Source organism: Sarcophilus harrisii, chromosome 2 (genome assembly GCF_902635505.1).
Source record: "Sarcophilus harrisii chromosome 2, mSarHar1.11, whole genome shotgun sequence".
NCBI classification, from domain to species: domain Eukaryota; kingdom Metazoa; phylum Chordata; class Mammalia; order Dasyuromorphia; family Dasyuridae; genus Sarcophilus; species Sarcophilus harrisii.
The window spans coordinates 161,654,356-161,678,817 of record NC_045427.1 but is presented as its reverse complement, the minus strand read 5'-3'; the positions used below and the strand labels follow the sequence as shown (position 1 = coordinate 161,678,817).

At 34.0% G+C, this 24,462-nt stretch overlaps 1 long non-coding RNA gene across 1 annotated transcript; it reads left to right on the top strand.

Annotated features, from left to right (window-relative positions):
- LOC116421467 lies at positions 1 to 23,789 on the top strand. The gene is made up of 2 exons (XR_004231827.1): positions 1 to 952; positions 23,739 to 23,789. It is a non-coding gene; the product is annotated as an uncharacterized LOC116421467 (long non-coding RNA).
- The last annotated feature ends 673 nt before the right edge of the window (positions 23,790 to 24,462 follow it).

Below are 24,462 nucleotides of genomic sequence, written 5' to 3'. Positions count from 1 at the left end.
GGTTAAGTGACTTGCCCAAGATCACATAGTTAGAATCTGAATCCAAATTTGAATTCAGGGAGATGAGCCTAGCTCTGGGCCTGGTACTCCATCCATTGCATCACCTTGCTGCCCTTGAACAACAACAAAAAATTAGAAGTAATCTCAGAGGGAAGGCACAGAGATAAAGGAATAAACCAGATGAGGATTCATGCAGATGGTAGAATTTTAGCTGAGACTTGAAGGAAGCTGAGAGAAGCTGTAGAGCAGAAATGAGGAGACCCTTCCAGGGTGGGAGGGGGCAGTAAAGCCAGTGAAAATACACAGAGTTGGAAGGTGGAGGTGGTATCTTGTTTGAGAAGCAGCAAAAGTCTGTGTCATTTAATGACAGTAATGTAAAGGGGAGTAAGATGTAAGAAAAGTGGAAAAATAGAAATGAACCAAATTACAAGTTAGTTTGAAAATCAAAATGCAGGATTTTGCATTTGATCCTGCTAATAGGGAGTTGCTGGAGCTTTCCTGAAGGAGAAGAGTGATGGTGTCAGAGTTGTGTTTTAGGAAGATCAATCTGACAGCTGAATGAAGGGCAGATGGGAGCAGAGACTTGAGGCAGACCAGTCCAGTTGCAGGCTCTTGGTAAGAATGTCCACTGAGGGCCCAGAACCTGTCCTGGGAGTTGCTTGCAGTAGAGATGACAGTCCTGGTAACTGAGGAGGTGATGCTCAGTGAGCCAGAATGGGGCCTTGAGCATAATGGCCCAGGGACTGGGAGGGCAGTGTCAGTCTGGACAGAAATAGAGAAGTTTAGGAAAAGGCAGGTTTTCAGAACAGATCAACACACCTCTTCCAGAAATAATGGCAGAGCTGTTTGGATTGTGATTCTAGAACTGGAAGGAAGAAGATGACACCTGCAGGGTTATAAGACTGCTTGGCTGGACTTCAAAAGATGACTTGAAAGTACTATTGCTGAAATGGTGAGTCAAGAGGGAGATGCCAATCAGAATGATGGGTAGGTTAGGGCCCAGCTTCTCAATCCCCTATAGGGTCATGTAACTGTGGGGTTCTGAAATTATAATTTACATACCTCTACATATGGGAATATAAAATCAGCATGCTTATAAACATTTACTGATAATGAATCCTAAAGAAATTTACTTAAAGCAATTCTTTGGTATACATATAATTTTATCATTTATTAAAGATGAAAGCAAGTTTGCGTACTAATGAGATGGATATGTTTGTTTATTTTTACATAAAGGATTAAATCTTGTTAGAATTTTTTTGATACCTTTTACCATTACCAATTTTTTTACAACCCCCACATTCAGTTTCATGACCCCATATGGGGTAATGACCCACAGTTTAAGAAGCTTTATTCTAGGGCAAGAGTTTTGGAATAAAAAGGTCCAAACCACCTGGATATGGTTTCTGGACCACAAGGCTATTGAAATGATGACCACTTAAATTGGACTCCAGCCTGTGGTCTGGGTAGCAGCGTGAGATCTCAGGGTGGAAAATGAAGAACATGCTCCAGGTTTTTTTGAACTTTTCATGTGTGACCTGAGGGTGAGTGACTCACTAATCTTTCAGTGCCCCAGGTACCTCCAAGATATTAAATTGCTGAATAGTTGAAGATTTCCTGGTTGAGTTTCCTTACTGGGAATTTAATCTTCCATAAACCAAAAAAACAAAACAAAACAAAACAAAAACCTCATTTTTTTGAGGACTAGAAATATTCAACATATTTAAAATATAACTTAAGGACGAATATAATTATGTATACCTTGAAGAACTTAATTAGATTTTCAGTTCATTAATAATTTAAAATTAATTACATTTTTCAAATGAAATTAGCTGCTAGTGTGTATTTATCTGTGCTTTCATCATTAACACACATCTTTTCCCAGCAAGCTAAATTTTTGCCAAACTATCAACATATTATAATCTTGAAAAGTAATATTGACATATTTTTATGTGAATTCTTTTAACACCTAAGAAAAATTATTACAATCTGTTAACTTTCCATTCTGATTCTTCTCCAGTTTCACTGCTAATAGTCACTGAGGAAAAACAGTATTCTGTTTGATTTATATGTCCCATCATGTTAACCCAGTAGTTTGTGTGCAAATCTTTACTTTTTATATGGGGAAAGATTAACAGCATAATGATGACTGAAGTTCAACAATTCACAAGAAAAGACTGATTCACCACATTTCCTTCCTTTAAGCACCTTCCTTCTTTTTGGGTGGAGTTTTCCTTTTGTAGTAAACAATGATCTTCTTTGGAAAGGGAATTAGCAATATGAAACATTACAAACTTGCCAAATGACTCTGAGTTTTCCATTCAGATGCCTTCCCCCCCCCCCCCCCCCCCCAGGATTTTTCTTAAGCATGTGTTTAAAATGGATTCATGAGATTGTATCATTTAACTGGAAATTTTGTGGGTGGTCCGGGTCACTGTTGGACTATTTGTGAGCCAGGAAAAATCACAAACTTCTGTTTCTCCATCCTTTCCATCTTTTAATTGGGAAAGTAAATATGAGTATTCTTATTATGTATTTCATAAAGGTGTTGAGAAGCTTAGTGAGGAAACTTGTACTTAAAGAAGAAAGAGAGGCATATTGAATAGAACAATGGACCTGAAGTCAAGAAATCTTGAGTTCAAAACCAATTGCTTTTTCATCTCATCTGTGAAACTGAGATAATGATCCTTGTTTTCTAGGGTTGATAAGAGGATAACATGAAATATTTGCAAAATGTTTTTCAGACCTTAAAAGAGCTATAAAAATACTAGCTGTTATTGTTAAAGTTGTTCTACAAATATGATAAGTGTTATTTATGGATTTTAACATATTTTGTTATAGTTTTGATGTTAGTGACATATTTTGGTCATTAAGGTTGGAGGTAACTGTAGAAAGTACTATGGGAAACAGAATTAAATATTATTATTATTATTAAAAAGGTTTTACTTAGAAAAGAGTATTGTTTAAGGCTTATGTGACAGAGTGAGAAGATACAGTTTTAATCTTAATTTTACTACTTAATTTCATGTTGCTTTTTAAAATATGTATATCATGTGCACCTAAAATTTCTTGTTGCAAAACAAAATTGTTTGGTGGCCAGAGCTTCCAATATACTGTATTGTGAAACCCTGGAAAGAAGATATTCATGTTAAGACCTGCTCATGCTTAGATTTCACATTTGGCATTTTCAGTTTTATAATATATATTTTATAATTTTTTATAGCTTTAACTTTTACAAGTTAAGCACATGATTTTTTGTTTATTTTTGCAAGGCACTTGGGGTTAAGTGACTTGCTCAGGATCATAGAGCTAGTAAGTATTAAGTGTCTGAGGTCGAATTTGAACTCTGGTCCTCCTATCTCCAGAGCTTTTTATCCATCTTTTTAGTGGAATGTCTTTTTTTTTTTTAATAGCTGGAATGAAATAATTTATATACAATAAGACCACCATTTGTCTGTAAAATATAGACTTGTAAAGCCAATGGTATATTAAATAAAACCTCATTTACTTTTTAAATAGGAAGAGGCAATAATTTGATTTTCATGCTGTTTTATATACTTTTTGAAAGTATAAGCTTGAGCTTTAGAAAATGAGTACCTTTGTTACTATAGTGTTTATAATGTATGCTACCATAAATTAGAAGTTGGTAATTATAAAGGAAATAAAAAGGAACTTGCCAATTTAATTGTTCAGATATCATTTTAGAATTTTGATTGTGTATATTTGTATTCCCAACACAATCCTTGGTATGTAGTAGATGGTAATTTAATAAATGAATGGAAAATCATTTATTAGCTATTTAAACTATATACTGGGCACTGTGCTAAGTGCTAGAAATAAAAGTATAAGTAAGCAAGACATGACCCACCCTAAAGAAGCTTACATTCTAATGGGGAAGTACCATACTCCTAAACGGTTCTTATAATGGGAGCAGACTCAGCTCAACATCATGGGTTGGAATTAGATAATATTCTCCTGCCAGGCAAGAAAAGATATAAAAGCTCAAGTCTAAGGATTGGGGTCACAGTGGCAGATTCTGAATTATAGATAGTGGGAGAAAAGGGAAGAAAATGAGAAAGAGGGAGATGAGCCAGAGCTATTCTATGTAGGAAATTCCTAGGATTCAGTGTCTCATTTACCATGGAATACCAGTGGAAAAAAAAAGCATCTTTTTTTTTTTTTTTGCTTAATAGTATTTTTTTATTCAATTATAAGTAATGATAGTTTTCAGCACTGACTTTTATAAGATTTTGAAATCCAAATTCTTTCCCCCATTCCCAAAATGGCAAATTATCTGATATAGGTTTTACATGTGCAGTTATTTTAACATATTTTCATATTAGTCATGTTGTGAAAGAAAAAACAAAAGGGAGAATGAGAAACCATGAGAAAGAAAAAAAATGAAAATAATAAGCTTCATCCATATTAGTCTCCATAGTTCTTTCTTTGGATGGGGATGGCATTTTCCATCCTAAATCTATTAGAATTATTTTAGATCACTGTATTGCTGAAATGAGCTAAGTTTGTCATAGTTGATCATCACACAAACTTACTGTTACTTTATGCGCTATTCTCCTGGTACTGCTCATTTTATCAATTCATATAAGTTTTTCCAGGCTTTCCTAAAATCTTCCTGCTCATTATTTGTCATAGAGCATTAGTATTCCATTATATTCAAATACCACAAATTAAACAGTCATTCCCCAATTGGGTATCCACTCAATTTCCAATTCCACTGCCAACCATAAAAAATATGCTACAAATAATTTTACACATATGGGTTGTTTCCCTATTTTATGATGTTTTTGGAATATAGATCCAGGAGAGAGACTGCTGGATCAAAGGGTGGGCACAATTTTACAGCACTTTGAACATAGTTCCAAATTGCTCTCCAGACATCAATTCACAACTCTACTAATAATACGTTATTGTACCAGTGTTCTCACCCCTCCTCCAACATTTTCATTATCTTTTCCTGTCATCTTAGTCAGTCTGATAGGTGTGAGGTAGTACCTCAGAGTTGTTAAAATTTGCATTTCTCTCATCAATAGTGATTTAGAGGATTTTTTTCATATGACAATTTTCATATAGATTTAATTTCATCATCTGAAAATTGTTTATATCCTTTGACCATTTACCAATTGGGAATGACTTGATTTATTATAAATTTGACTCAGTTCTCCATGTATTTTAGAAATGAGACCTTTATCAGAAACACTATAAAAATTGTTCGCTAGTTTTCTGCTTCCCTTCTAATTTTGGCTGCTTTGGTTTTATTTGTGCAAAAACAGAAAAAGCTTTTATTAAATACACATTATGTACTGGGCATTGTTAAGTCCTGAGGATACAAGTTCAGGCAAATAGGACAGTCCCTGTCCTTAAGTAGTTTCTACTCTAGATGGGGGGGAAGACAATTACATACATAGTTTCTCCTATTCTCTACACTAACGTATTATTAGTAGAGTTGTGAATTGATGTCTGGAGAGCAATTTGGAACTATGCTCAAAGTGCTATAAAATTGTGCATACCCTTTGATCCAGCAGTCTCTCTCCTGGATCTATATTCTAAAAAAATCATAAAATAGGGAAACAACCCATATGTGTAAAATTATTTGTAGCATCTTTTTTATGGTTGGCAGTGGAATTGGAAATTGAGTGAATACCCAATTGGGGAATGACAGTTTAAGTTGTGGTATTTGAATATAATGGAATACTAATGTTCTATGACAAATAATGAGCAGGAAGATTTTAGGCTCTAGTTTCTCCTAGAGCCCTTGGCAGCATAGTGACCTTGCCCTAAACAAGAACAATGAAATCTGACTCAGTTTCCAGGATGCCAGGGATAGAGTCTTGAGTTTCCTCAGAGGCAGGTAAATAGCCAAAGTAGCCAGGAAATACTGTGGTATCCTGTTTCTGGGCAAACTAACACTTTCATTCAAATATAATTCATTTCTTTTGATTTTGAGCCTATTAAGAATGATTGATTGGTTGGCTTAAATTGTCTCATTAATTCTCACAGTAGTTCTGTGATTTAAGTTGCAATTAGTATTAGGAGGTACTTTTTTGTCTTTTGTAGTAAGAGGCTATTGCAATGGACTAGGAAAGAAAAGATGAAATCTTGAATTGGGGTGGTAGTTGTGTTAATGGAAAGAAAAAGCCAGATGCAGGGAGAATAGATAAGGCTTGCCCACTGATTGGATGTTTTATTGGGGAGGTGAGGGAGAATAAATAGAGGATGGCTTGAGATTTGGGAAAATTGGAAAGATATTGCAGCCTACAACCAGAAATAGAGAAGTTAGGAAAAAGGAGGCATTTCAGAGGAAAAATAAGTCAGATTTGGGATAACTGTACTTAGCTGAGTCCTTTCTTGAACAAGTTTGAACATCCAGTTTGGCTTCAAGTACTTTGTAAAACCTTCAAGAATTAGAATAGACCATGAGGGATTATTCCAGGCAGTGGCAAGTTTTTTTTTTATTCTATTTTTTAAAAATTTATTTAATAGCCTTTTATTTACAGGTTATATGCATGGGTAACTTTACAGCATTAACAATTGCCAAACCTCTTGTTCCAATTTTTCACCTCTTACCCCTCCACCCTCTCCCCTAGATGGCAGGATGACCAGTAGATGTTTAATATATTAAAATATAAATTAGATACACAATAAGTATACATGACCAAACCGTTATTTTGCTGTACAAAAAGAATCAGACTCTGAAATATTGTACAATTAGCTTGTGAAGGAAATCAAAAATGCAGGTGGGCATAAATATAGGGATTGGGAGTTCAATGTAATGGTTTTTAGTCATCACCCAGAGTTCTTTCTCTGGGCGTAGCTGGTTCAATTCATTACTGCTCCATTGGAAATGATTTGGTTGATCTCCTTGCTGAGGATGGCCAGGTCCATCAGAACTGGTCATCATATGTTATTGTTGTTGACGTATATAATGATCTCCTGGTCCTGTTCATTTCACTCAGCATCAGTTCATGTAAGTCTCTCCAGGCCTTTCTGAAATCATCCTGTTGGTCATTTCTTACAGAACAATAATATTCCATAATATTCATATACCACAATTTATTCAGCCATTCTCTAACTGATGGGCATCCATTCAGTTTCCAGTTTCTAGCCACTACAAAGAGGGCTGAGTGGCAAGTTTTTAATGTCTGGCTACTTTGGCTCCTACAATACTGAGCATGTCCCAGAGTTTCTGCCTTGAAAAGATAGTGAAGTAAGAAGTGAAATGTAAAAGTCATGTATAGGGCAGAGTAAGTAGGTCAATTTGGCTAGAAAGTAGAGTGACTGAGGGGGTATGATGTGTGATCATTCAGGAAAGACAAGGTAAAGCTCAGTTGTGAAGGGCTTTAAAAGTCAAGCTATAATATTGTCCATGGAGTATTAGGAAGAAATTGGAGCTTCTTGAATAGCCAAGTGACATAGTCAGACCTGTACTGGGCAAAGAAAGGAAAACTCAAATGCATGAAGGGCCAGAGGGAAGCCAGAATAATAAATCTGGGTTGAGGAGATAAGGGCCATAAGTCCTACAGTTCTATAAGTGGAGAAAAGGTGATTAAATATGAACGATATAGAGCCAGACTCAATGGGACTTGGATATAGAGGGGGAGACTAAGGGAAAACGAAGAATTGGAGATCTCATTCTAATGAACTAGTGTGATTGCAGAAAAGTGGTGGGTTTCTGAACAGAAATATTAAAGTTAGAAAGCCTGAGATGAGGGAAAAATAATGAGTTGTTTGGATATTTTAAGCCTGAGATGTCTTTGGATTCTCCAGGTAAAAATATCCAGCAGGCTCTCAAGTAAGATTAGAGGTCAGCAGAAAGATGAGGTCTAATATAGAAATGTTCATCATAGAGAGGGAGGTGAGGTAATGGAGGGTGGGACATCCTCACAGAGGGAAATCATCAGGTCCAACAAAGGCAGCTAAGCAAAATAGACTTTAAAAGAACCAGGAGAGAGGATTGTCATGAAAAGCTGGAGAGAGGAGAGGATCTGGTAGAAAGAGTTGGTCAGCAGTGTCAAATGAGGTAGAGAAAGGAAAAAAATGTATTTAATTCCAAGCTTTGAACTATCAGTGTTTTACAAAACATTAGCATATCCATTTAGGAATTTCTATGACATTAAACTTAGCCAGATTCAAATATTTAGCTTTTATTTTTAACTCTCAGGAAAATAGTTAACTTACATTAGGGTTCAGATCTAGTAGCACAAAAACAAAGATAAAATTATGTTTTTTACTGTACATTGTATTTTCCCACAGAATAATCTAGTAGGTCATTGACTTTTATTTTTTAAAGTTTATCTCTAATTTGTATTAAAGTGGCATAACAAAACATGATGCTTTTTAACCCTGTTCTTTTCTCTTTCAATTTTTCAATTTTGTTTCTTCAGAGTTTCACAATCACTTAATATTTTCCCCATATTGTTATTAAGCTGATCTTAGAGTAAATGTCCTTTTAACATCAGTAAGCCAGATTTCAAATCACAAAAAGTAAGATCAGAAAGAGCAGCTTAACAAAAAGGTAGAAAGTTATTCTCAGGATTTCTAATGTTCCTCTATCTTACAGAACTACTCCTGTATGTTATAAAGACTTGGTTTCTTGGTGAAGATTACAGTCTTTTTTGGTGATGCTTGTAGAATCTTCAAAAATTGTCCAGTTGAAATAGAAGCTTTATAGAACAAACAGCAATAGTAATAGGATTTTTAAAATTTGGTGCCCCAAAGGCAACTGTCCTGGGGTAGACAGTTCTTTTAAATGCAATTTCTCTTTGTATCTCTTATTGTTAGATTTTGTTAATGATGCATAAAAATGCTGATGATTTATGTGGATTTATTTTGTATCCTGCAACTTTGCTAAAGTTGTGGATTATTTTTAATAGTTTTTTAGTTGATTCTCTAAGGTTCTCTAAAAATACCATTATATCTTCTGCAAAGAGTGATAAATTGGTTTCCTCATTACCTACTCTAATTCCTTTAATCTCTTTTTCTTCTCTTATTGCCAAAGTTAGCATTTCTAATACAATATTGTATAGTAATGGTGATAGTGGACAATCTTGTTTCACCCCTGATCTCATTGGGAATGGTCCATTACATATGATGCTTACTGATGCTATTGACTATTTTAAGGAAAAATCCATTTATTCCTATAATCTCTAGTGTTTTTAATAGGAATAGGTGTTGGAGTTTATCAAATGCTTTTTCTGCATCTATTGAGATAACCATATGGTTTTTTAAAAATTTGGTTATTGATAAAGTCAGTTGTGCTAATAGTTTTCTTAATATTGAACCAGCCCTGCATTCCTGATATAAATCCTACTTGGTCATGGTATATTATCCTGGGGATGATTTTCTGTATTCTCTTTGCTAATATTTTATTTAAGATTTTTGCATCAATATTCATTAGGAAGATTGTGTATAATTTTTTTTCTCTGTTTTCGTCTTACCTGGTTTAGGTATCATTACTATGTCTGTGTCATAAAAGGAATTTGGTAGGAGTCCTTCATTCCCTATTTTTTTTCAAATAGTTGATATAGTATTGGAGTTAATTGTTGTTTAAATGTTTGGTAGAATTTACATGTAAATCCATCTGCTCCTGGGGATTTTTTCTTAGGGAGTTGATCAATAGCTTATTCTATTTCTTTTTCTAAAATTTCTTTTTCTAAATAGAAGTATTTAAGTGATTTATTTCCTCTTCTGTTAATTTGGGTAATCTATATTTTTGTAGGTATTCCTTCAATTCACTTAGGTTATCAAATATTGGCATAGAGTTGAGCAAAACAATTCCTAATTATTGCTCTAATTTCCTCTTCATTGGTGAAAAATTTTCCCTTTTCATTTTTGAGACTAACAATTTGATTTCCCTTTTTCCTTTTTCCAAGCAAATTAACTAAAGGCTTTTCTATTTTGTTGGTTTTTTCATAAATCCAACTCTTAGTTTTATGTATTAATTAAATAGTTTTTTTTAGCTTCAATTTTATTCATCTCTTTTATTTTTAGAATTTCAAGTTTGGTATTTGATTGGAGTTTTGTTTTTTTTTAAATTTGTTCTTTTTCTAGCTTTTTTGGTTGCAAGCCCATTCATTGATCTTCTCTTTTTCTATTTATGCAACTAAACATCTAGAGATATAAAATTTTCCCTTATTACCATTTTGGCTGCACCCCACAAATTTTGGTATATTGGCTCATTATTGTCATTCTCTTGGATGCCATTATTGAGTCTATGATTTGCTGTTTCACTCATTCATTTTTAAGGATGAGATTATTTAGTTTCCAGTTACTTTTTGGTCTATTTTCCCCTGGCTTTTTATTAAATGTGATTTTTATTGAATCATGTTCTGAAAAAAAATGCATTTACTATTTCTTAGCCTTTCTACATTTGATTTTGAGATCTTTATGTTCTAATATATGGTCAATTTTTGTATAAGTTCCATGAACTGCCGAGAAGAAAGTGTACTCCTTTCTGTCTCCATTCAATTTTCTCCAAAGATCTATCATACCTAACTTTTCTAGTATTCTATTTACTTCTTTCTTATTTATTTTGTGGTCTGATTTATTAATTCTGAGAGAGCAAGGTTGAGATCTCCCACTATTATAGTTTTGCTGTCTATTCCTTCTTTGAAGCTCTCTTAACTTCTCCTTTAGGAATTTTCATGCTATACCACTTGGTGTATATATGTTTTGTATTGATATTGCTTCTTTATCTGTGGTACCCTTTAGCAAGCTATACTTTCCTTCCTTATCTCTTTTAATTAGATCAATTTTTGCTTTTGTTTGATCTGAGATCAGGATGGCTACCCCTGATTTTTATTTTATTTTTTTTACTTCACTTGAAACATAATAGATTCTGCTCCAGCCTTTTACCTTTACTCTGTATGTATCACTCTAGTTTAAATGTGTTTCTTGTAAACAACATATTGTTGGATTCTGGCTTTTAATTCAGTCTGCTATCTATTTACACTTTATGGGAGAGTTTACCCCATTCACATTTACAATTAAAACTACTGATTCTGTATTTCTTGCCATCTTATTAAAACCCCAAATTATACTTTTCTCTTTCCTTTTCCCCTTTCTCTTCTCCCTACTATTTTACTTATGAGCACTACTTTCCTCAAGCAGTCCTCTTCCTTTAGAACCACCCCCTTCTTTCTTATATCTTTCCCTACGATTTATGTTTTCCCTTCTATTTAGCCTACCCCTTCTCTTTTCCCTTTCCTTTCTTTTTTTCTATAAAGTGAGAGAAGTTTCTCAGTGAAACCAAATATGTCTAATATTTTTTCTTTGAGCCAAATCTGATGAGAGTAAGATTTATACATTGTTCATCCTCCTCCCTTCTTTCCCTCAGATATAATAGGTTTTCTTTGCCTCTTCCTGAGATGCAATTTCCCTCATTTTGCCTCCACTTTTTCCTTTTTGCAGTACAATCTCCTTTCCACCTGTGTACCTGTTGGCATTTTACTTTCCAACCTCTCTTCCTAGTACTTTCATTTCAGGTAAAAAGAACAAAATTGATTTTTTTAAAATTTTCAAAATATATGCAAAGATAATTTTCAATATTCACTCTTGCAAAACCTTATGTTCCAAATTTTTCCCTCCCCTGTCCCCTGCTCAGCAAGTAATCCAATGTATATAAAACATGTGCAATTCATATATATATATATATATATATATATATATATATATATATATATTTTCCATATTTATGATGTTGCACAAGAAAGATCATAAAGAAAAAAATGAGAAAGAAAAAAGCAAACAACAACAAAAAAGGTGAAAATACTATGTTGTAAGATCCACACTCAATCCCCATAGTCTTCCCTTTAATGCAAATGGCTTTCTCCATCACAAGATTATTGAAACTGGCCTGAAACATTGTTGAAAACAGCCAGATTCATCAGAGCTTATTTAATCTTGCTATTGCTGTGTACAATGTTCTCCTGGTTCTACTCACTTCCCTTAGAATCAGTTCATATAAGTCTCTCTAAGCCTCTGTGAAGTCATCCTTCTGAGCGTTTCTTATAGAAAATAATATTCTATGCATAACATTCACATATTATAACTTATTCAACCATTCCTCAGCTGATGGGCATCCACATAGTTTCTAGTTCTTTGTCACTACAAAAAGGGCTGCTACAAACATTTTTGCATATATGGCTCCTTTTGCCTTTTTTATGATCTCTTTGGGATACAGCCACAGTAGAGACATTGCTAGATCAAAGAGTATGTACAATTTCATAGCCCTTTGGGCATAGTTCCAAATTGCAATTTCTATTTTTATAAGTATTCATCCATTTCATTTAGATCATCAGATTTATTGTCATAAAAATGAGCAAATAGTTCCTAATTATTGCTTTAATTTTCTCTTCATTGATGGAAAGTTCACCTTTTTTCATTTTTGATACTAGCAATTTGATTTTCTTCTTTCCTTTTTCTAATCAAATTATCTAAAGGTTTATCTATTTTGTTGGCTTTTTCATAAAACCAAATCTTCATTTTGTTTATTAGTTCAATAGTTTTCTTTCAATTTTATTAATCTTCCCTTTTATTTTCAGAATTTCAAATTTGGCATTTAATTGGGAGTTTTTAAATTTGTTCTTTTTCTAACTTTTTTAGTTGCATACCCAATTCACTGATCTTATTTTTCTCTATTTTATTCAAGTAAGCATCTAGAGATATAAAACTTACCCTTAGAACTGTTTTGGCTGCATCTCATAAATTTTGGTATGTTGTCTCAATATTGTCATTCTCTTGGATGAGATTATCGATAGTTACTGTGATTTGTTGTTTTACCCACTTGTTCTTTAGGATTAGACTATTTCATTTTCAATTAATTTTTGGTCTATTTTCCCTTTATTATATGTAATTTTTATTTCATCATGATCTGAAAAAGATACATTTACTATTTCTGCATTTTTGCATTTGATTTTCAAGTTTTTATGCCCTAATATATGGTCAGTTTTTGTTTACATTCCTTGTACTACTGACAAAAAAGTAATTTCCTTTCTGTCCCCATTCAGTTTCTTCCAAAAGGTCTATCGTATTTAATTTTTCTAAAATTTTACTTATCTCCTTAACTTCTTTCATGTTTGTTTATTTTGTGGTTTGATTTATGTAGTTCTGATAGAACAAGGTTGAGTTCTACTAGGTTAGTTTTACTGTCTGTTAGTTTTACTGTCTGTTTTTTTCTTGCAGTTCTCTTAACTTCTTTAGGAATTTGGATGCTATATCACTTGGTGCATATATGTTTACTATTGATATTACTTATCCAGGGACTCTTTAGCAAGATATAGTTTCTTTCCTTATCTCTTTTAATTAGATCTGTTTTTGTTTTGCTTGATCTGAGATCTCTACCCCCTGTTTTTTTTTTTTAAATATTAGTTGAAGCTTAATAGATTCTATTGTAGCCTTTTACCTTTACTCTGTATGTATCATTCTGCTTCAGATGTGTTTCTTGTAAACAACATATTGTGGGATTCTGGTTTTTAATCTAGTTTGTCTCTGTTTCAGTTTTATGGGAGAGTTCACCTCATTCATTCACAGTTAAAATTACTATCTCTATATTTCTCACCATCTAATTTTCCCCAAGTTATAATTTTCTCTTTCCTTTCCCCCTTTCCCTCCTCACCAGTGTTTTGCTTCTGAACACTGCCTGCCTCAATCTGCCCTCCCTGTTTATAGCTCTTCCTCCCTTTCTTATCCCTTTCCTCTTCTGCTTCTTTCTGTTCTCCCCTCTATTAGTTTCCCCCTTTTCCTTTCCCCTTTCTCCTCCTATTTACCTACACAAATTTCTATTTCAAACTAAATATGTCTGATATTCTCTCTTTGGGCCAAACTGATGAGATTAAGGTTCACACAATGCTCATCTCCTTCCCTTCTTTCCTTCAGTTGGAGTAAGTCTTTTTTGCATCATCATGCAATATATTTTACCCAATTTTACCTCCCCTTTCCTCTTTGTCCAATCCCTTTTCCACCCCTAGTTTCTTTTTTATATTATCACAATAAAGTCAAATTAAACCTACACCCTCTAAGTATACTCCTAACAAAGATATAGTTTTCAATAGTTAAACCTATTATCTTCTCATATAGGGATATAAACCTTTAAACCTTTAAAAAACATAGGTTTTTTTTCCTTCCCTTTTTATCTTTTTATGAGTTTTTTATTTGAAAATCATATTTTCTGTTTAGCTCTGATCTTTTCATCACAAAAAAATGAAAAACCCTATTTCATCAAATGACCATCTTTTCCCCGGAGAAACCATCTTTCCTCCTGAAAGATAATGTTTAATTGTGCTGCAGAGTTGATTCTTGGCTGTAATCCAAGCTTCCTTGCCCTCCAGAATATCATATTCCAGGTCCTTCAATCCTTTAAAGTGGCAGCTGCCAAATTCTGGGTAATCCAGATTGTGGCTTCTCAATATTTGAATTGTTTCTTTCTGGCTGCTTGCATTATTTTCTCTCTGATATGATAATTGTGTAATTTAGCTACAATATTCCTTGTAGTTTTCATTTGGAGGTATATTTCAGGAAGTGATCTGTGGATTCTTTCTATGGCTGTTTTACCCCTTTGGTTGTAAGACATCAGGGCAAGTTTTCCTTGATGATTTCTTGAAAAATGTTGGCTAGGCTCTTTTTTTTTTTCATTATAGTTTTCAGGTAGTTCAATAATTCTTATATTGTTTCTCTGAATCTATTTTCCTAGTAAGTTTTTTTTTTCCCCATGAGGTATTTTACATTTTTTTCTTCTTCTTTCTTTAGTTTTTGTTTTTGTTTGACTGATTCTTGATGTCTCATTGTCATTTACTTCCATTTGTTCAGTTCTAATTTTTAATTAATTGTTTTCTTCAGTTAGTATTTTTTATCCCCTTTTATATTTAGCTAGTTAAACTTTTAAGTGAGTTGTTTTGTTCATTGGAGTTTTTCTTCCATTTCACAAATTTTGATTTTTAAGGAGTTGTTTTCGTTTTCTATGTTGTCAAAACTATTTTTTAAGGAATGGTTTTCTTCAGACAATTTCTGTTTTTCCTTTTCCAAAGCTCTCATTTCCTTTGCTCATTTTTCTTCTCTCTTTTAAGGTCCTTTTTGAATTCTTTCAAGAGATCTTTTTGAGTTGGAGAGCAACTCATATTACCCACTGAGACTTTATCTGGAGACATTTTGCCTTTCGGGTCTACAGGATTTGAGGTTTATTCTTCCCTACCTCCATAATAGCTATCTATGGTAAGAGCTCTTTTTTTGCTTTTTCACTCATTTTAAAAGGTTAAAGTCTTTTCTTAGGACACAGGGGAGATTGACCCAAGCTTCCTCTACAGATGACAATAGCTTCATGCTGCCCTGGAGCCAAGACTGGCTTCCTTCTGCTGAGTGGGTGTCACCAAGTTCTGCTTGTTATTTTGGGGTTCAGGGGCTCACTATTTGCTTTCTGTAGTTGTGTTGGAGGTCTCACAAACTTGTTTGCTGATCCACTAGCTTTTGAAATAGGACAGACAGAGTAGCCAGTACTGCTGTATTTTGCCTATAAGCCTTCTATTAGATTGTTCTGGCATACAGAATCTCTCCACCTTGAGCCCACTCCCCTCTACCAGATTGAGACTACCTTTCCTGAAGTTCTTCCAAAATATCTTCTGCTGGAAATTTTTTACACCCCAAATGTTTGTAGATTCTGTCACTCCAAAAGCTGTTCAGAGCTTGAGCTGAGGGAAGTCTGGAAGAGTTCAGACAAAGACTTGTTTATTTTCTGCCATCTTGGCTCTTCCCCCAATTGATTTCTCTTTTACATCTATATCTGTATATATGTGGCATGTATATCTGAGTCTTCACCAGGCTAAATATGTCCTTTTTCTCATGTCATCTCATCATCTCAACCCTTTATTATCATGTTTATCCTTCTTCTTGACACACTTCAGTTTATCAAGGTGCTTTCTAAACTCTGATGCCTCAAATTATAAGTACAGGATCTTAGATATTTTCTGATTGGGCTAGGGTCTAACAAAATGTCCTCAAGGATGTGTTGGTAAATGTTTAACAATTGGTTCATTTAAATTTTAAATGCATTATTGAAAGTTTCTCTACCACATTGTAAAATCAACAACAGTAACTCAAGCCCTGATTTGTATCACTTTGCCATTTTTTGTTGTTTAAAGGCTCATACTGAAAAATTTAACAATCTGCTCTCTGAAATAAAACTGGCTGGCTAGTACATCCTTTTCTACCATCTCTTTAATTCTATAATTTTTATTTTTAATAATGTAGTCCAAGGTTTGTATTACCTTTTTTTGGTTACTAAAAATATCACACTTGATTGATTTAGTTTGTATTCCATTAAATTCCCCCAAATCATTTTCATAAAAGCTGCTGTCTAACCATGTCTCCCCCATGCATGTTTTTACTTATAGTAAATTTTTTTAAAACTATGCATGAGATTTTACATATGTTTCTACTACTTTATTAGTCCAGTCAAGGTTTTTGGATTTTGAGTCTATTATCCAGTGTACCAGTCACACTAGCTTTGTGGTATCTGAAAATTTGACAGTGAAGCTCTTTGTTCTTTTATCAAAGTCATTGATTAAAAAGTCAGGAGGCTGAGCATGAATCTCTGAGACACTCTGCTGGAAACTTCCCATCAGATTAACTCTTAAACCAGAAATGACCACTCTTTGACATGGTACAATGGAAGGAATGCAGGATGTGGAATCAGAAGACTTGGGAGGAGTCACAGGTCTAACACAGGTTAGAGCTGGCTCTCCCATGTGTCAATTGAATTTAACCTCTCTGGGCTGGAGTTTTCTTATACTAAAAATTTAGCTCTTAACTCAGTTCTAACTCTGTGATCCTAAATCTTTCAGAAGGCATTGAAGAAAGAGAAAGGAAAGAAGAAACAAAAAGATGAAAGATGGAAAAGATTCTCATGGTTTCCATCCACCTTGAGTAGTGGTCCTTTCTCAGCTGGCTTCATTTCTCTGCCTCAGTAAGTGCTTCATGATGTAAGATCACTCATACCTCATCAGTAGGCTCCACCACTGCGGCCCCTAGGATTGGATGGTCGAGTGCATTCCCATTAAGGAGGGTGCGTGTCGTAGACCCTCCATCTTATGCACTGGTATGTTGTGGTCCTATGTGGGGAAGCTTCCCTTCACTTCACCTTTATAGCTTACTTCTGTGTTATCTTACTCCATAAGCTCCTTGAGGCCAGCATTCTTTTTTTTTTTTTTTATAATAACTTTTTATTGCCAGAACCCATGCCAGGGTAATTTTTTACAACATTATCCCTTGCACTCACTTCTGTTCTGATTTTTCCCCTCCCTCCTTCCACCCCCTCCCCCAGATGGCAAGCAGTCCTATACATGTTAAATAGGTTACAGTAGATCTTGGATACAATATATGTGTGCAGAACCAAACAGTTCTCTTGTTGCACAGGGAGAATTGGATTCAGAAGATATAAATAACCCGGGAAGAAAAACAAAAATACAAACAGTTTACATTCATTTCCCAGTGTTCTTTCTTCAACAAAAAATGGCAAAGTGATACAAATCAGGGCTTGAGTTACTGTTGTTGATTTTACAATATGGTAGAGAAACTTTCAATAATGCATTTAAAATTTAAATGAACCAATTGTTAAACATTTACCAACACATCCTTGAGGACATTTTGTTAGACTCTAGCCCAATCAGAAAATATCTAAGATCCTGTACTTATAATTTGAGGCATCAGAGTTTAGAAAGCACCTTGATAAACTGAAGTGTGTCAAGAAGAAGGATAAACATGATAATGAAGGGTTGAGATGATGAGATGACATGAGAAAAAGGACATATTTAGCCTGGCGAAGACTCAGCTTCTGTCCATCATTGATCAATTGAAACTGAGTTAGATCTTCTCTTTGTCAAAGAAATCCACATCCATCAGAATACATCCTCATACAGTATCATTGTTGAAGTATATAATGATCTCTTAGTTCTGCTCATTTCACTTAGCATCAGTTCATGTAAGTCTCTCCAAGCTTCTCTGTATTCATCCTGCTGCTCATTTCTTACCGAACAATAATATTCCATAACATTCATATACCCAACCATTCTCCAATTGATGGGCATCCATTCATTTTCCATTTTCTAGCCACTACAAACAGGGCTGCCACAAACATTTTGGCACATACAGGGCCCTTTCCCTTCTTTAGTATTTCTTTGGGGTATAAGCCCAGTAGTAGTACCCAGCATTCTTTTTAATACAAGTGTTATCTCTAGGTTTTAGCTGAATGCTTGGAACATAGGTGCTTAATAAATGTTTATTGACCGACTCCTTGGAGCCTCTTTTCTCTAGCTAAAAAAAATTTTTTAAAAGGTTCTCCTTAGCTTTTCTTTTTTGCCAGCTCCTATCCATTCTGCAAGTTTTAGTATCCAGACCACAATTTTGTATGCATCCTTTGTTACTTGTCTTTGTTTCTGTATTTTGTATGTATCTTTTAAAAATCTAAGATGATTGGCATGTTCTTTATGCAACCACATCAGTGTCTTCAGACAGTGCCTTCTTTTGCTTCCCACTGGAATTGTTTCCCTTTGTGTGGTCAGAATTTAATGCTTCAGAGTATCTCTTTCCTTCTGAGCTGACTCAGTCAGATGATTCTATTACCCTCCCTCTGAATCCTTTGAAATTTATTCTCTCAGAATCCAGGATGCCTGACTTTACTTTGCTGTCATAAACTTTTAATATAATTATTACTTATCCCTTAAGGCTCCTATCATTTTGATCCGTGTAGCCAGTTCTTCTTTGTTGAGAATCAGAACCACAACATTTTGCTTTGTTTGTTTCTTCTACCAGTTAAAGAATGAAATTACTATTAGGGCAAGTATACAAATTGATAGCTATTTTTCTTTTGGTGAGAAAGTTCTAGCAGGATCTAGATAGTTGAAGTCAACCATCTCTATTCCATATTTGAGACCTTTTTCCTGACCTGTTTTTATTTTTTGTACAAGTGATCTGACAACATAAATCAGTTTTCCCTGTACTTATTTTCACCTAAATACTTTGCAATTTGCTCCTTCTCACTGGTTCCTAAATTTCCTTACACAAAATGTACCTTTTACATATAATGCTATGCCTCTCCTCACTCCTGTTTTCCTGCCTTTTACTTATGGTTTTGAATAAGATATACCCATACAGAGCCATATTCAGGTCATAGTTTTCATCTTGCCAGTTACCAATAGAATTAAATCATAATTATGAGGTAAAATATTTGTTATGGTGTCTTGCTAATCTTGCCTATAAGCCTAAATTTTACTCCAAGCTGTTTTTTTGGATTTTGTTTCCTATGAATTTCTGGGTGTCTCAATTACTAGTTATTCTTTCCCATAATCACTCTTCATTGTATCTAAGTTGATGAATATATGCAAGCAATATATTCTTTAAGCTTTCTTTTTTAGTTTAAAGTTATTTGAATTAGATTTTTATTATACTTTCTATAAATTTTTACTATAAATTCTGTTGTTGTTCAGTCATTCAGTTGTATCTCACTCTTCATGACTCCATGGGTCATTCTGTCCATGAGATTTTCTTGGCAAAGATACTGTAGTATTTTACCATGTTTTTCCTCTAATGGATTTAAGCTTATCCAGGGTCATACAAGCTAGTAAGTGATTTTAAACTCAGGTCTTCCTGACTTCAGGCCCAATTTCTATCCACTGAGCCATCTAACTGCCTTCAAGCAGTTTTTATTTGGGTACCCTCAATATTTAATCAGGGGCTTGTCATTCCTTTATTTTAAGTATATAGTCTTAGAATCCAAATCTTCGGAACAAACACAATCTTAATTAGCTGTTGAGGTTCAAATGGATTTATCAGTAAATAATTTCTTTAGTTATGCTCTTGACCCCAAAGGGAAAAAAGACCTTAATTGAAATCTAATTTATTCTATTCCTTCATAGGATCATATATGATTATGTAATGAATGGTATGCAACAAGGGGGAGAAATAAAATAATTAAAATACTTATATGATCCCTTAAAATGATATTTTAAAAATATAATATTTTGCTGGACGTGTGGATTTGTTGTCGAATATATGTACTGGAGGAGAATGAGATTAGTAGATCACTTGTATTAAGGAGCTTAAAGGTACAATAGAATAAAAGCCAAATTGGTGTCTGCACTGGCTCAAAATAATATGGTGAGCTCTTGGGAACAAAGGGCCACCAGGGCTGACCAAGGAAAGAGTGAGCAATTTTATGCCAGAATAATTGTACAGACTAAAGCTTCCATGATGGTCAGTATTGACTAGTCTGTGAGTAGTCCACTGTACCACTAGCCTGAACAGGATAGGGAGATCAAGTTTCAAAACCAAATCAAACAAAAAGAAAACCTTTTAATGTGCATTGTCTTCTCCTTTAGTTGTAGTTATTTATTCTACATGATTTGTCATTTAGTTCATAAAATTTTGACATATTCTTTCAATTCTTCCTTCCTCATGAAACTACACTTTTATCACAATGGATGTTAAGTGTACACTTGATGAGTAACAACTTTTTTTTACTTTAACTTTTGTTATAGTTGATAGATTTTTCAATGGGATTTCAATCAACTGAGTTCCCAAACAATTGTAGCATATTTATTTATATCTTTTGGATAAATTTCTGCTTTTTTTGTTTTTTGTTTTTGCTGAGGCAATTGGGGTTAAGTGACTTGCCCAGGACCATATAGCTAGGAAGTGTTAAATATTGGAGGCCAGATTTGAACTCAGGTCTTCCTGGTTATAGGGCTGGTCCTCTATCCACTGCCTAGCTGCCCCTGGATAAATTTCTTAACCTTAAATGATATGGTTTGCTATTTCCTTTTTCAGAACATAGAGATATATTTTTCTAAGGTATTTAAACTAAATTCCCTAACTATTGATAACTTCATTTTATTCAAGTAAGTGGTTAAGTATATTCTACAATTTCCATTAGTTTTTTTTCCATAGAAAAGCTATGAAGGACTATAAATGAGTAATTATACTGTGTATCTTGTTTTCTAATAATTCACTTTCTTATACTACATATTTTTCTCAGCACATAGTCACTTTTTTTCTATTGTAACTCTTATTTCCAAAATAATTCTTTTAGCACAAGTCCTTACCCTGAAATCTGGCAAAATCTCTTGAAAGAACTATACAGTAGATTGGTACCAATATCTACAACTTGTTAATGTTTTGACTACTGTGTATTGAAAGGTTCGTTTTGTCTTGCTGGGATCGTCATTCTTCAGTAGGCAAACTACACTACTATAAAGTTTAATTATATATATCAATCAGGTTTCAGGTTCCCCAAGAAGTCAGTTTTACTTCCCTCTGTTGGCAGGGGCTGCTTACATTTTGAGCCCACTAATAAATATCCCTTTCCTCTTCCTTATTTGTCTAATAAAATATAAGCTTCTGGAAGACAAAAAACTGTTTCTTTTTTTTGTCTTCATATTCTTAGGGCCAAGTACATAGTTTTGCTGTTGTTGTTCAATCATTCAGTTGTGAATGATTGACCCAATGGGACCCAATGGACTATAGCACACAAGGCTCTACGATCCTCCATTATTTCTCAAAATCAGTCTTAAATTCATGTTTGTTGTTTCCATGACATTATCAATTTATCTCATCCTCTGCCGTCCCCTTTTCCTATCAATCTTTTCTAACATCAAATATATAATAAATTATTTTTGTTTGATTGATTTATAGATGACCCTTTGCTAATCTAGGAAATCCATTTTCTCTCCTCTGGCAAGTGTAGATATTGACAGAAGAAACCTGGGAACTTCTCTCTGATCTAGATAGTGATTACCATTTATCCCATATAATTTGTACTGCTGACTTTAAACCACAGAATTAGAAATCCTTTCACGAAACATGTATTCTAGCTCAACTTTCCTTGTATATTGAGACACCCAGTTGCTGTCTGTGTGTATTCTCATAGAGTAACATAAACCTCTTTTCTCTAGAATTAAGCTTTTACCCTAGGCTAAAGAAGAACCAGATATACTGACTAAATACAGTTAGGATAACAAAAATTCACTCCAACCTGGAAAGATATCCCTAATAATCCTTAACTACATATCTTAGAGCTGTATTTTAAATTATCTTCAATCATTTTGGGAAAGAGAGATCATAACTGGATTATTCTTATAACTAAACAGAACTAGTCTATAAAATATCAAAAGCAAGAAGAGCTTTGAGCTAAAATTTTAGATTTATTTTTTGTAAACAAGACCTAAGTTCTAATGGGAAGTCAGGGCAGGTCAGTTTGAATATTAAAGTCTTTTCCCACTACTATACTTCAGTATTTTGTGATGTGGTAAAGAGAAGGCATTTCAGTTTAAAATCTTAACTCTGGAAGATGGCATAGCCCCAGGAACCAGTGGAGTGAGCTCCCTTTTATAAATTCTTGCACCCGAGTGAATCTTATTGGAGAAATCTAGAAAAAGTCAAAATGAGTCATTTGCCAGCCCAGCTTATCACAGGGAAATAGGGAGATCTATATACCTTGTATCAGGGCAAAAGAACATTGCATGTAAAGCTCTCTAATGTCCAGGGAGAGACTATGTGATCAAGTCAAGATGACTTCCCAGACCTACCCTGGAGCGCTGAGAAGGAGACAGATGCGAATTGGCAACTTGGTCCCTTACTACTCAGATTCAATCTAGCACAAATTGGCAAGAAACCTGGGAAGGGCAGTGAAATATGTAGAGAAGACTTGGACTGAGTATGGATAAAGAAGGAATTTCAGACCTCAGCAGTAGCGTGGCTCAGGCCTCAGATATAGTTCAATTATTCCCAGTATCTGTCCCCATCTCCACAGGAATAAATAGGACAGGGATCCCATATGGAAGAGGAGCCTCCGATTTTGACACTTTGAGCATAGATTTTCAGTTCACCATTAGAGGCCAAGTCCAGCAGCAGTCTATTTTTGAACAGATCCAGATCTAAGTCAGGAACCTGTACAACTCAGAACAGGAGACTAGCAAACAGGCTGCCCTAAATCAGACTATTTTGGGAGCATTGAAAGCTCGTAGATATCCAGCCTGACCTTGAGATCTGAGAATAACATATTATTCTTGAGTTGATCTTGACTAGTTAAAACAAATACAATATTTTAAAAAGAGAATAATTTTAAAAATTTACTCCTCCCAAACTCTTTACCAAAGATGGAATTTCAATATATATGTTTTAGTTGCTTTCCTTGACATTGCATTTTATATTTTCCTGGTAGGAAATAGTTCATACATAGTATGAAGCAAGTATTTCTGTTACGGGTTGCCACTAAGAATTCTGCTTTGTTGATACTCACATTGCTAGATTATTACATTTTTAGATTCCAGAGCCTAGAAACAGATATTATATAATGATTAGGGAAGCTTCCCAAAGCCTCTTCACAACCCTCACAAAAAAGAATATAATTCTAGCTTATTTAGTTATCTTTGCTGAACCTCTTCTTCTTTTTACCAAATATTAAAGTTGAACTGTTAAAGTTTATATGTATCTTAAGTTATAAATATTTTTATTTGATTTAGTTAACATTTACTGAATTCCAATTACTTTAGTTTTTCTTTAAAGTATAGCATTTTCACATAGAGACAGTCAGCAATTAACTTTTAATCACTTACTAGTGTTTAACAATATTCTTCCTTTCTATATAATGCCAAAATAAACTTGAAAAACATTCTAGGCTACCTGTACTTTATATTAAAAAGTATTTATTAAATATCCATATATTTTGTGTATTTTAGATTTGAATTATGTTGGAATCAATATCAATGTGGTCTAACAATCTTGTTAAGGTAAGTAACAATCTTTTATCTGATGGATAGTTACACTAATGTTATCAAATTCTGTGTCAATTAAAAGATTAAAGTATGCACTCTTTCTGATCTTCAAATCTGTGAATACTTTGAAAACTTGAAGACTTTTCACTTTTGTTGCCTATTTTATGTGATTTTTGAGGAGGCTAATTAACTGATTAAGGTAAAAGATCAACTTGTTTGCTTTTGACTTGATATGAGATTGGTTACTACAAAATTCCCTGTTATTTTCTAATTGGCTCTTGAGTTTCTTCTTTCTATTGTCTCTTTATTTGTGACATCTGAAGAGTTAAAAAAAATTATGGTTCCTTTGGGTTCTTTAAAATTTTTCATGACCTCCAGCCCTGAGGAGAGGTACTAGAACAATGAGACTGGATCTCCTTTGCATATTCCATATTTTCCTCTTGCTGAAACAAAAGCAATGACAGAATAGTTTTATAAAGCTAGTTTTCATTCCCCAATTCCTTAAGAAGAAGAAAAGATGAAATTCAGAATATAAGCTGTGTCCCTGTTAAGTGGTTAAGGCCATATGCAGATACTCATATCAGTCCGAAAATGTGCTTCTTGTACTGCATTGACTTAATTTTAAACTGAATGTCTTGGAAACATTTCAAACTCAAGATGTCTAAAACCGAACTCATTATTCTTCCCC